Source organism: Octopus sinensis, linkage group LG4, assembly GCF_006345805.1.
Source record: "Octopus sinensis linkage group LG4, ASM634580v1, whole genome shotgun sequence".
In the NCBI taxonomy this organism is placed as follows: Eukaryota; Metazoa; Mollusca; class Cephalopoda; order Octopoda; family Octopodidae; genus Octopus; species Octopus sinensis.
The window spans coordinates 58,092,619-58,105,493 of record NC_043000.1 but is presented as its reverse complement, the minus strand read 5'-3'; the positions used below and the strand labels follow the sequence as shown (position 1 = coordinate 58,105,493).

At 38.5% G+C, this 12,875-nt stretch overlaps 1 long non-coding RNA gene across 1 annotated transcript in view; it reads left to right on the top strand.

The window, feature by feature from the left end:
- The first annotated feature begins 1,185 nt into the window (after positions 1-1,185).
- LOC118762968 overlaps positions 1,186-12,875 on the top strand; it is a 17,909-nt gene continuing 6,219 nt past the window's right edge. Inside the window, exons 1-2 of the long non-coding RNA XR_004998721.1 lie at positions 1,186-1,195; positions 3,328-3,331. This is a non-coding gene — a long non-coding RNA (uncharacterized LOC118762968). The remainder of the gene's footprint in view (positions 1,196-3,327; positions 3,332-12,875) is intronic.

Sequence of the window (12,875 nt, the reverse complement as noted above, 5' to 3'; positions counted from 1 at the left end):
CAGCAGAGTGCAATGGGTAAATTGTCATTGTTTTATATTTTTTATTTCGCATATGCACATTGTTTGTTTTCGATTGTGTTGACTACACAGTGTAGTAAGGTTAGTCAGGCATTGTCTGTAAGAAAAACAGTACCATGATGCAATTCACTCTGCCAGAAATTTGTAACTGACTTGCTGTACTGCTTGGCATTCATGCTAGAAGCTCCGATATGAACATTTCAGAGTGTTTGTGTACCAATCTGAGGACAGTGCAATCTGAGGAGAGTGATAAAAATCAAACATCTAGTCAACATCATGATGTTTGGAGTGATCACTAGTGATGGCAATGTTAGGCCCCCATTCATTTTCCCACATGGCCTCAGTCTCAACACAAAGGTCTACATCAAGTGCCTGGAGGAGGTAGCGCTGCCCTGATAATGGACTGAGCAGAACTGTAACTAATCTGTACATCCTCTGATAACTTACAGTTGGTGATTCGATGATTTCCATTCACAGTTGCATGCACATCTGCAATGTTTTTCTCCGTCCTGCTGCTTCCCGGTCATCCAGAAGATTTGTCAGTATTGACATTTTTTCGGCTGTCTTGGAAATGTCTGAACCACTTGTACACTTATGTGCAGCTCATACACTATACTCCATACACTTTGTGCAACTTTGTGTAGGCCACTGAGCAGGTACCGCCATGACAACTTTCTCTGTCATGGTCAATGTGATGATCACATACTACACACCTTCCTTCCAAGCACTACTGTAAACAGCAGAAATAAGCTAGAATACTAAAACTTAGTGTGCATGCACAGCAGAGTTTAAAGTCACTCTTTGCCAAATGGCTTCACTCTACATGCTTTAGCTTTGTTACTATGGCAACAGTCTGGATACTTATTGATCAGACCTAGTATCTGTTAAAATAAGACATCAGGTGCACATGGCTGAGGATGAGCAAAATAGCTCAAAACTGGGCCAGTACCATGATCCTGTTAGCTGCTAGAGGCAGTAGGGGTTCATTCCCCCTGCTAATGACGTATTGTATATAAAGGGTGCAGAGCATTGCACTGAAAACCTACTGGTGGAGAATCTGCCTAGGGTTAAACTAGTAGTAACATTCAACTGCCACTTTGATGTGGCTACTCACTTTACTGTTTAGTATATGTTACTACTTTATCTTTTCTTGAGATTTTATGATTAGCTGTTTTGAGTGTTATTTTCACTTTTGCATAATTTAGCTGACAGTTTATTCACTGCACCCTGTATTTATATATATATATATATATATATATATATATCATCATCATCGTTTAACGTCCGTTCTCCATGCTATGTGCATATTAAAAAGAGATGGCTGAACACAAGTGATACTTAGTCCTAATTATATCATTTTATGCCAACTTAGACTTAGTCATTTTGTTTTTGTTTTTTTCTTGTTACTAGGTTGATAGAAGAATTACCGACAAAGCATGAAATCAATATAATCAACTAAAGTCTCTTGTAGGTTGTGTCACAGTTCAGCCACCTTCCAAAGACTACAGCATGAAAAAGAATAGAGGAAAATAATGAACACCATCTGCTCTGTATTCATCATCATCTTGTTGAACTTGCTTGGACACTTTTAACCCAAGAATACCTTCCATCTAGGTGTTGCATTAGTTGAGGATGGCAGGAGTGGGGTCCTTGGGGAGGCACCCAATGACTCTGTGAGTTGATCTACATATGCTGTGTTCAGATGACCTGCTCAAGTACAGTCATGCTTTGGCATCCATAGCAGTAGGTTCCTTGCCAGCTCTTATTTTACTTGCCAGCAATGTCCTGCAAAGCACAAGTGCCTTTCTCTTGTATTAATGGAAACAGCAGATCTTCATATAGCTATTTCTTGGTGGATGAGATTTCCAAGATATATTTAAGACTGCTCCTAACATTCAAGTGTAGTTCCATCAAGCTTAGATCCAGTATTTTTGTAAATGTCCAGGCTGCTGCTCCATATGAATTAAAGCTCTTCTTCCATAATTTCCAATTCAGAACCTAGAAACAGATGCCATTATTGTAGCAAAAGTAATGACTGAGAGAGAAGATAGTGCACCCATGAGCCAGAAATTGGAGTATGTTTGTGAGTGTCTTTATGTCAAAAATTTGAGTAGCTCTATCCTTGATTATGCAATCTAAGTGTGCAACAGCAGTACCATCCCAGACATGAGAGAAAATCCCCATTGTGAGACTCATTTAAGCCTTGTAAAGTATCAACAATAGATATGGGTTGAAGTATCCTCTGAAGAGAAGGCCAGTCATTAGAATACAGCCCTAGCTATGTTAGAGATGTGTTTTTACTAGCAACTTCCTCCGTGATAGTGAGACCCTATGACTGAAGTGATTTTGAAAGCTTTAGTTGAGTAATGTTGATTATTAAGATGAGTGTGATGCAATATTTTCTTGATATGGATAGCGTTTCTGTTTTCTTGCTGTTGAAAGAGACAAGATGGGTATATCCCTTTTGGAGGATGCTTTCAAAGGTTCTTTTCATAGACTCAGTAAAATAAATACTGAGCTCAATATTTTCAACGAAATCTTTCAAGCCCATACTGTAGCATGGTTGCAGTCCATGCTACAGTATTGGTACAACTAAGAAATAAGCAAAAATGTAAAAAAGAAAAGTAGCTTTAATGTAAAAGTCTATGTTAAGCAGCTAAATGTAATTATTGCAAATTCTTTGCAGTAAATATTCAGTACCAGCAATTAGCATTTTTCAACAAACTATTTGAGATGCTGATAGAATTCTTAAGAATGTTTTTAAGTGATTCTGCTGCATAATTATTATTATATTTTTTTTTTTTAGAACAGCTGTGTGAGGAAGTGCCACACTCTAACTGTGGAAAGAATTTATGGAAGAGGTAGACCCAGGAAGACATGGGATGAGGTGAAGCATGACCTTTGAACATTGGGCTTCACAGAGGCAATGACAGGAGACCAAGACCTTTGGAGATATGCTGTGATTGAGAAGACCCATCAAATGAAGTGAGATTGCAGCCATGTCCGATGCCAGTGTTGCATGTCTGGTCCATTTAAAAGTACCCTTCATGCATTGAGCGATATGATATGCTTAGAAAGACCTGTTGAATCAAGTATAACCAAAATTGTAGCTGTGGTCAGTACCCCTGACTGGCCCCCTTGCCGGTGACACATAAAATGCACCATGCAAAAGTGGTTGATGCTAGTGCCCCCTGAATGGCTCCTGTGCCAGTGGCACATAAAAAGTACCATCTGAATGTGGTCAATGCCAGGCCTGCTTGACTGACTCCTGTGCTGGTGGAACATAAAAAGCACTTACTACACTCTCAGAGTGGTTGACGTTAGGAAGAGCATCCAGCTGTAGAAATATTGCCAGATCAGTTTTGGTGCCTGGTACAGCTGCTGGCTTTCCAGCCCTCAGTCAAATAGTCCAACCCATGCCAGCATGGAAATGGACGTTAAATGATGACGATCATGATGAAATCATTCTTAAAATCTGGGAAGTTAGTCAAAGATTGCTATTTTCTTTTATTTTTGATATGGTCAGTAGATAATAATGTGGTGCACCAGGAAAAGGAATTAGGTAATTATTCAAATATGATGAATATTTTGTCATCAGTATAGGAAAATAAAATACTAGATTAATGGGTGCTGATGAAGTAATTTAATGATCTTCAGAAAATCATGAACATTACTCTATCATATTCACTGAAATCTATGAATCCTAAAGTTGGAAGTCAATAAAAATAAAAATAAACATTATTAAAAATTTGTCCACTACATCTATAATGAAATCATGGTTGAAATACCACAAAAATGCAAATGCTTGAAAAATTACTGTTTTATGATGAACAGATAAAACTCAAATGGTAAATAATGTTTGTTTCTTGTTTGCTTTTGGTTTTGCTTTTGGGGTTTTTTGTTTGCTTTCATTTTTTTTTTATTTTACTTGTTCTGTGATGTTTATCACATTGGTTCCTTTATACCTGCTGTTTCCCCTGCATCTTCTGGATAGCATTTACAGCATGCTAGTTGAGGAGAAGTTGCTAGCTCCTCACTCAACTTTCTTTGATTTCATGAAATGAAGGGGCACAGCGAATGGTTCACCTATACCCCACTCACAGTGCAACGTAGCTGATTCTGAGAGACTGAAAGTGAATGACAGTGAGAAGAATCATTCTAGTATTGCATTACATACTGATCCCAAAAGGATGAAAAACAAAGTTGGCCTTAGTGAAATTTATACTCAGAACACAAAGAGTCAGGTCACCTACCTCAAAACAGTTGTCTGATGCTCTACTGATGCTACCAATCAACCAACTAAATAACCTTACAGTAAATAAAATCAGTGATTCAAAACTGAATTTGAACTGATAACAGGTAAAAATTAGTATTTTCTAACCAACTGAAGTCATAAAGAAGAATTAAATCCAAAAACAGTTTTTGTAGTAAAATTTAAATTTGAATTTTAGATTAAAATTCAATAAAAAAAAAATTGAAATCTGAGCTTCAAATGTTAAAAATATATTTATTTGTTTGTTTTTGGAACAATGGATCTCAAAGTACTTAAAGCTATAAATAATAGCATGTTAATAATGGGTTGAAAAACCTTTTTGAATAGAAAAAGTTTAAAGCTCCCAATGGGACTTGAAACCACATCTTCTGTAAATATGTGAAGCATTCTACCATTGAACCAAAGCAATCCTTCAAACTTCTATCTTCATTTTTTGAAACTTTATCTTTACCTGTAAAGATTGTATATTGTTTAAATCAAAAGAATTTACAAACTTACAAGAGAACATGAAATAATTCTGTCATGTCTACAGATGTGGGTTCAAGTCCCACAGGCAGCTTTCAACATTTTCTATCCAAAGGGTTTTTTAACCTAATATTTATATGCTGTTATTTATAGCTTTATATGCTTCAAGATCAACTGTTCCAAAAAAGAATTATTTCACTTTCTCTTGAAAATTTATGAATCCTTATGATGTTAATAACACATTTGAATTTCATTCTTTGCTTATAAAAGAAAACCTTCAAATGACAAACCTTTCATAAGAAATTCATTCTAAGTGGAATTCATTTGTATTTTGATATTTAACACATCTTTCTCTATGTTTTTATTGAACACACTAAACCTACATTTTATTATTTTTATCTTACACTTTCATCAACAAAACTATTTGTGAGAAGAAGAAGAAGAAGAAGAAGAAGAAGAAGAAGAAGAAGAAGAAGAAGAAGAAGAAGAAGAAGAAGAGAGGAAGGCATTCCCTTGCTTATTTTATCAAGTCTGATTGACTTTACATTTCATCTCCCTATAGCCCAATCATGTAGAAGAAATTATTCAATTAAAGTTTGGTTCAATCAGTTCTATCCCCTCCTCAATACTGAGGTGGGGAGGAATCTATATTTAAGATTTAATATATAATTATTCTGACAATAGTAATTATGATTACATACATTGGCACAAAGCCATAAATTCTGGAGAGGGTTAGTCAAATCAATCAACTCCAGTACTACTTTGGTATTTATTTTATTGGGCCGCAAATTATGAAAGCAAAGTCCACCTTGGCAGGATTTGATCTCAGAGTATAAAAGATGGATGAAATGTCGCTAAGCATTTTTCCCAGCATGCTAGTGATTCTGTCATCATCATCATCACCATCATTGTCATTTAAGGACTGCTTTCCATGCTGGCATGGGTTGAACGATTTCACTGAGAACTGGTACGCTAGGATGCTGCACCAGGCTCCAATCTGACTTGGCGAGGTTTCTACTGCTGGATGCTCTTCCTAATGTCAACCACTCTGAGAGTGTAGTAGGTGCTTTTCATGTGTCACCAGCATGGGTGCCAGTTAGGCAGCATTGGCATCAGCCCCACTCAAATGGTACATCTGATATGCCCCCGGCATGTGTGCCAGTCAGGCGAATCATCATCATCATCATCGTTTAACGTCCGCTTTCCATGCTAGCATGGGTTCAACAGTTCAACTGGGGTCTGGGAAGCCAGAAGGCTGCACTAGGCCCAGTCTGATCTGGTAGTGTTTCTACAGCTGGATGCCCTTCCTAACGCCAACCACTCTGTGAGTGTAGTGGGTGCTTTTTACGTGCCACCAGCACAGGTGCCAGACAAGGCTGGCAAGCGGCCACGATCGGATGGTGCTTTTTACGTGCCACCGGCACAGAGACCAGACGAAGCTGGCAATGGCCACGATCAGATGGTGCTTTTTACGTGCCACCGGCACGGAGGCCAGTCAGGGCGGTGCTGGCTACGGCCATGCAATATTGCCAAATGTCCAAGAAGTTTGTTTCATAGTCACCATGTCATTGGCTCAATTTCACAATGTGGCATCTTGGGCAAGTATATTTTACAACAGCCTTAGGTCAACCCAAGCTCTGTGAATGAAACAGTGTAAATACAAACTGTATGAAGGCCCATTGGATTATATCATTATCTTAAAGTTTCAGTCATATGACACACACTTTTGCACTAATTCAGTTGATCTTTGACTTGCCATGAGCCATATGACTCATTAGGGCAGAACTTAATCCAGTTTCCCTGACATATATATATAAGTGAGATTATAATACTCACTCCTGAACAGGATGCTGGTCAATTGCAGAGTTAACTTCCTAGCTATTGCAGGAACATATTTACAGCTGAGTGGAATGGAGCAGAGCAGCAACAGGAAATTAAGTGTCTTGCTCAAGAATACAATGCACTGTCCAGCTTGGGAATTGAAACCATGATTTTATGGTCATAACTAGAAATTCCAACAGAGACCTATCTCACATCATAGATAGAATTTTAAAAAAATTTTATTTGTTTTTCTTTTTTTAATATTTCTGGTCTCCATCTGTTGCTAGTGACCATGGATAAAGGTCCTGGTTGTATGCCCTGATTTTTCTTCAGGGTTTACTCACAAAGCCATTCCCATGGCTATATATGGCTTCAAGGCAGCAGCAGTTTGGAATTTGGGTTTCCCTTCCTCTAGATAATTTGTCCCTCCTGGCTAATGTAAAGCAAGTGTTTTCAAGCTTTCAATGGTGCATTTGTATATTTTTAGAATGACATTGTAGGGCAGGTGGGAGGGGTTGGATCTGGTCAGTTTTCTTTCTGGTATAGGATGTTCAATAGGATCCAAGCCTAGATAGTATGGTATGGAGGACAGGTTGCTGCATATGAAGTATGCCCCCTCTCCACCATCCAAAGAAACAGCATGACAATATAATTTGGTACTAAAGCCATTTCAGGAGTTGTCAGAATGAGGTTGAAGACAATGTTAAACTGCCCCAGGGCTCCAACCCACAATTTTTCTTAGGGTTTACTCTCAAAATTATTCCCATGACTGCATATGGCTGCAAGGCAGCAGCAGTTTGGAATCTGGGTTTTCCTTCCTCTGGATAGTCTGTCCTACCTGGCTAATGAGCTCCATCTGCCTGACTGACTTGCAAATTAACCTATAATTGAACCAAGACAAGTGCTATTACTCTGGGTCAGAGTAGACCAGGAAACAATAACAGTTAAGAGGTGATTCCATACTTCTCAAAACCTTTGAATTTCTAAACCAGAGTCCTACAATTGGAAGCTGCTTAAAATCATACCAGGTGCAAATCAGCAGTACTGAAAGAATATATAATGTTGGAGTATAAATGTATAACCATTTCAAGAATAACTACTAAGCTGGAAATGATATATAAACTGAACAGACCTGAAAAAAAACCCCAAAAAACAATGAATAAAATAACACAATGAACTCATTATTTGGTATTTTTTTCTTAATTTTTTTCTTCTTCAGCTTACACAAATAGTAAAATATAACATTCATTTGCTGTTAGTTTCCTCACCTTCTATGCTGTTAGGATCTACATTTTTGATCCATCAACAAACTGAGGTGTTATGTATTTATTTAAAATTTTTCATTTTGAGACAGGCTGAGAGATTTGTTAATGCAACACATGTCTATAGTACTCAACTTTGGCTTACATTGGTTACATTAAAAATAAATATTTCTGAATAAATTGTGAAGATTTTCCAATGTAAAATGATATGAGATATAAATAGTAATTTGAAAGTCAAACTAATAAGGGAACCTCTATACATAACCTACTTGAAATTGCAGCCAAATTTCCTTCAAACTACAAGTTGCTGTCCTAAAGAGAAATACATTGGATTATGTAGTCCAGCTACACTATGCCTGGATAAAAAAAAAACTGATTGGACATGGCTTGAATGTCTTTGATCATAGCCCTATCTGATAAGGGATTACTTGGGGTTTAATAGCAATGACAATATAGCATCTTAAAAAACGAGAGTTATTTCATTAACGATGTATTGAGAGAGGTCCAGTTATTTTATTCCAGACACTTACTTTACATTTCAATGAGACATTGGTGTATTTCTGGCAATATTCCTTCAACTACATTATGCCAGATTAGATGGGCTTAACTTTTAATGAAAGTAACAACTAGAATTGTTAACATGAAAATATTTGAATAAGTTGCAGCCTTAAAGTGTAAAACTAATTTTCACTTAAAACATGAAAATACTAATTTATTAATTTTGGCACAAGGCCACACATTTGAAGGCATATTCCACTTGAATCAATCCTAATAGATAAATGATACTTATTTTATTAACTTTAGAAGGGAGAATGTCAATGTCAACTTCAAGAAGGATTTAAATGCAAAGGAGAGAAATGGAAGTGTACATGTGCGTTTGTGTGTGTCTGTGAGTGTGTGTATATATGTAAGAGAGACAGAGTGAGAGAAAGTGTGTGTGGGAGAAAAATATGAGAGGTCAACTGACAGATGGACAGACACAAAGAGAGAGAGAGAGAGACTGCATACAGCTTTAACCCTTTAGCATTTAGATTTCTTCGTCAAATATAATGCTTATTTATTCACATTGTTTTGAATTAATCACACATTATTTTGTAGCTTCAAAATTTCCATGGTGTGTTTTACTCTTTTTTACTCTTTTACTTGTTTCAGTCATTTGACTGCGGCCATGCTGGAGCAAGCCTTTAGTCGAGCAAATCAACCCCAGGACTTATTCTTTGTAAGCCCAGTACTTATTCTATCGGTCTCTTTTGCCGAACCGCTAAGTGACGGGGACGTAAACACACCAGCATCCGTTGTCAAGCAATGCTAGGGGGACAAACACATACACACATACATATATATATATACATATATATGACAGGCTTCTTTCAGTTTCCATCAACCAAATCCACTCACAAGGCATTGGTCAGCCCGGGGCTATAGCAGAAGACACTTGACCAAGATGCCATGCAGTGGGACTGAACCCGGAACCATGTGGTTGGTTAGCAAGCTACTTACCACACAGCCACTCCTGCGCCTGTATATTTTTAGAATGACATTGTAGGGCAAGTGCATGGAGCTGAATCAGGTCAGTTTTAACATAAAACAGGTAGAATATCAGGCTGGGTTATGGCCAGCTTAAATGCTAAAGAATTAAATTCATCTTACATTTTCTCCTACCAGATGGTGTGCTGCCATTGAGAGTGGTGGTATGGTGAATACTTGAAAACTTACTTAAGGAATATTCCAATTCATTCATCATTTTTTCCAGTAGTTCCCAAGGGACCTGTTTTCTTTGACAGGAAAAGGGATTTGAAATCAGAATGCACAAAACTGGAGCAGATACTACAAGACCTCCTATCCAATGGTCTAACATTTCCAACAATATACCACCCTGAACTGGTATATTATACAGGATGTCCCAAAAGTCACAAATGGGTTTCAATTTTTAATAATTTCCTTAACTTTACAAATAAATGCATGAAATTTTGATACAATATAAAGAACACAATGGAAATTAATATGCACAAGTCAGATTTTGCAACACCACTACATCACATATGAAAAATGACATCGCCTAATTGGCAGCCATTTTTAGCTTCGCACACCCGTGCTCTTTCCCAAATTTGCACCATAACACCCTCAAGAGTTTCAGACCCCACTTCTCTGATTTCTCTATTGATGTTCTTCAATTGCACCAGGACCTCTGGTTTGTTGACATAAACTCTCTTTTTCAGGCATCCCCACAATAAAAAATCCAGGCTAATCAGGTCTGGGGAACCTGAAGGCCAGTTGACATTGTCATAGCGGGAGATTATTCTGTCTCCAAAACACTGCCATAGCAACTGCTTTGCTTCTCTTGCAATGTGAACATTTGCCCCACCTTGCTGGAACCATGGGTGAGGTCTACTCTGAATGGCCTTCACGTTCCCCAGACTTGACTAGCCTGGGTTTTTTATTGTAGGGATACCTGAAAGAGAAGGTTTACACCAACAAAGCAGAGACCCTGGTGCAACTGAAGAAGAACATCAATAGATAAATCAGAGAAGTGGGGTCTGAAACTCTTGAGGGTGTATGGTGCAAGTTTTGGAAAGAGCACGGGTATGCAAAGACGAAAATGGCTGCCATTTAAGCAATGTCATTTTTCATATGTGATGTAGTGGTGTTGCAAAATTTGACTTAGGCATATTAATTTCCATTATGTTCTTTATAGTGTATCAAATTTTCATGCATTTATTTGTAAAGTTAAGGAAGTTATAAAAAATTGAAACCCATTAGTGACTTTTGGGACACCCTGTACATTATTTATCAATCAAGAATGAATAAAAGGCAAAGAGAATAAAAGGGTTGTTGAAGTGAACTCAGTGTATGAGGGCCAAAAGAAACATTGCCAAGGCATTTCTACTATTTCTTTTATTTCTTTTACTTGTTTCAGTCATCACACTGCGACCATGCTGGGGCACTACCTTGAAGAATTTTAGTAAAATTAATCGAAACCAGTTCTTATTTTTATTTTAAACCTGGTACTTATTCAACTAGACTCTTTTTGCTGAACCACTAAGTTATTGGGATGTAAACACACCAACACTAGTTGCCAAACTGGGAGTGGTGGGGCAAATGCAGACACAAAGACACATACAAATACACACACACACTAACAACAGGCTTCTTTCAGTTTCCATCTACCAAATCTACTCTCAAGACACTTGCTCAAGATGCCACAAAGTGGGACTGAACCTAGAACCATGTGGCTGGGAAGCAAGCTTCCTACCATACAACCACATCAGTGCCTATAAAGTAAGGGAGTGAATTAGGTTCTACTGGGATTTTCTCTGATTCCCTAATAATTCTGTCAATTTGCTGCCTTTTGCCTATGCCATTGGATATCATTATCAACGTCATTATCATTATCACCATCATAACCATAGCAAGGAAATTATCTCTCCTGAACAGATTAGCAAAGATTTTTAATACCTGGCTGCTCTTTTAATTCATGAATATAACAGCTTTCTTTTGCAGGTTAATGTCACACATACAATGGATCATACATCACCACTTCTCTCCAACCTCAACAAAACCTATCCTATTCAGTATCCATATCTCACTATCACACATCATCATACCTCACACACGTTTCATAAAGGCTATCTTTTGCATGGAGAGAGTCTTTGTTATGAACAGAGACAAAAGCTTTCTGCACTTCTTTGATTCTTTCTTACACAAGTCACTATATCTCCACAGAAACCGCATTCAACACTAATTAAGCCAGCAAAGTAATGGACACCATCTTCTACTTAAAGTGAGTCCATCTGAGCAGTTCAATGACTTTATTTCATGGTTGTTTCTCTCTAAATTTAGTAGATATGATGTTCTGGTTTATATCTATTACTATGCCCAGAAACTCAGCTATATTTTCTGTATATCCATTGTTTATAAAGGCAGGGAACCTTTCTTTTATATTTGAAAGTTGCATTGAATTGAGTGGATTATAATAAAACTGTATTAAAGAAAATTTTCTTAAATGTGCAGGAAAAAGTAATTACACTTATTGTGTAAAGGTAATTATAAATATTAAAGTAAGAAATATAAATGCAAATTGATCATTTAATGATTTGCTCTGTGTGTGTGTGTGTGTGTGTGAGAGAGAGAGAGAGAGAGAGAGAGAAAGAGAGAGAGAGAGAGAGCAGTTATATATATATATACATATACATATATATATATCATCATCATCATCATCATCATTTAGCGTCCGTTTTCCATGCTAGTATGGGTTGGACGGTTCAACTGGGGTCTGTGAAGCTGGAAGGCTTCATCAGGCCCAGTCAGATCTGGCAGTGTTTCTATGGCTGGATGCCCTTCCTAACACCAACCACTCTGTGAGTGTAGTGGGTGCTTTTTACGTGCCACCCGCACAGGTGCCAGACAGAGCTGGCAAACAGCCACGAACGGATGGTGCTTTTACGTGTCACCGGCACGGGGGCCAGGCGAGGCTGGCAACGGACACAAACAGATGGTGCTTTTATGTGCCACTGACACGGGGGCCAGACAGAGCTGGCAAATGGCCACGAACGGATGGTGCTTTTACGTGTCACCGGCACGGGGGCCAGATGAGGCTGGCAACGGACACGAACGGATGGTGCTTTCACGTGCCACCGACACGGGGCCAGACAGAGCTGGCAAATGGCCACGAACGGATGGTTCTTTTACGTGCCACCGGCACGGGGGCCAGACGAGGCTGGCAACGGACACGAACGGATGGTGCTTTCAGGTGCCACCGACACGGGGCCAGACAGAGCTGGCAAACGGCCACGAACGGATGGTGCTTTTACGTGTCACCGGCACGGGGGCCAGACGAGGCTGGCAATGGACACGAACGGATGGTGCTTTTATGTGCCACCGACACAGAGGCTAGACGGGGTGGCACCGGTAACGACCACGATCGGATGGTTCGCTTAACCACAGCTGCAATTCTCACTGATGTTGATCGACCTCAATTTGGTTCTGCTTTCTGATATATGAATTGACTTGGTTTGATTTTGATTTTGACTGTTCTC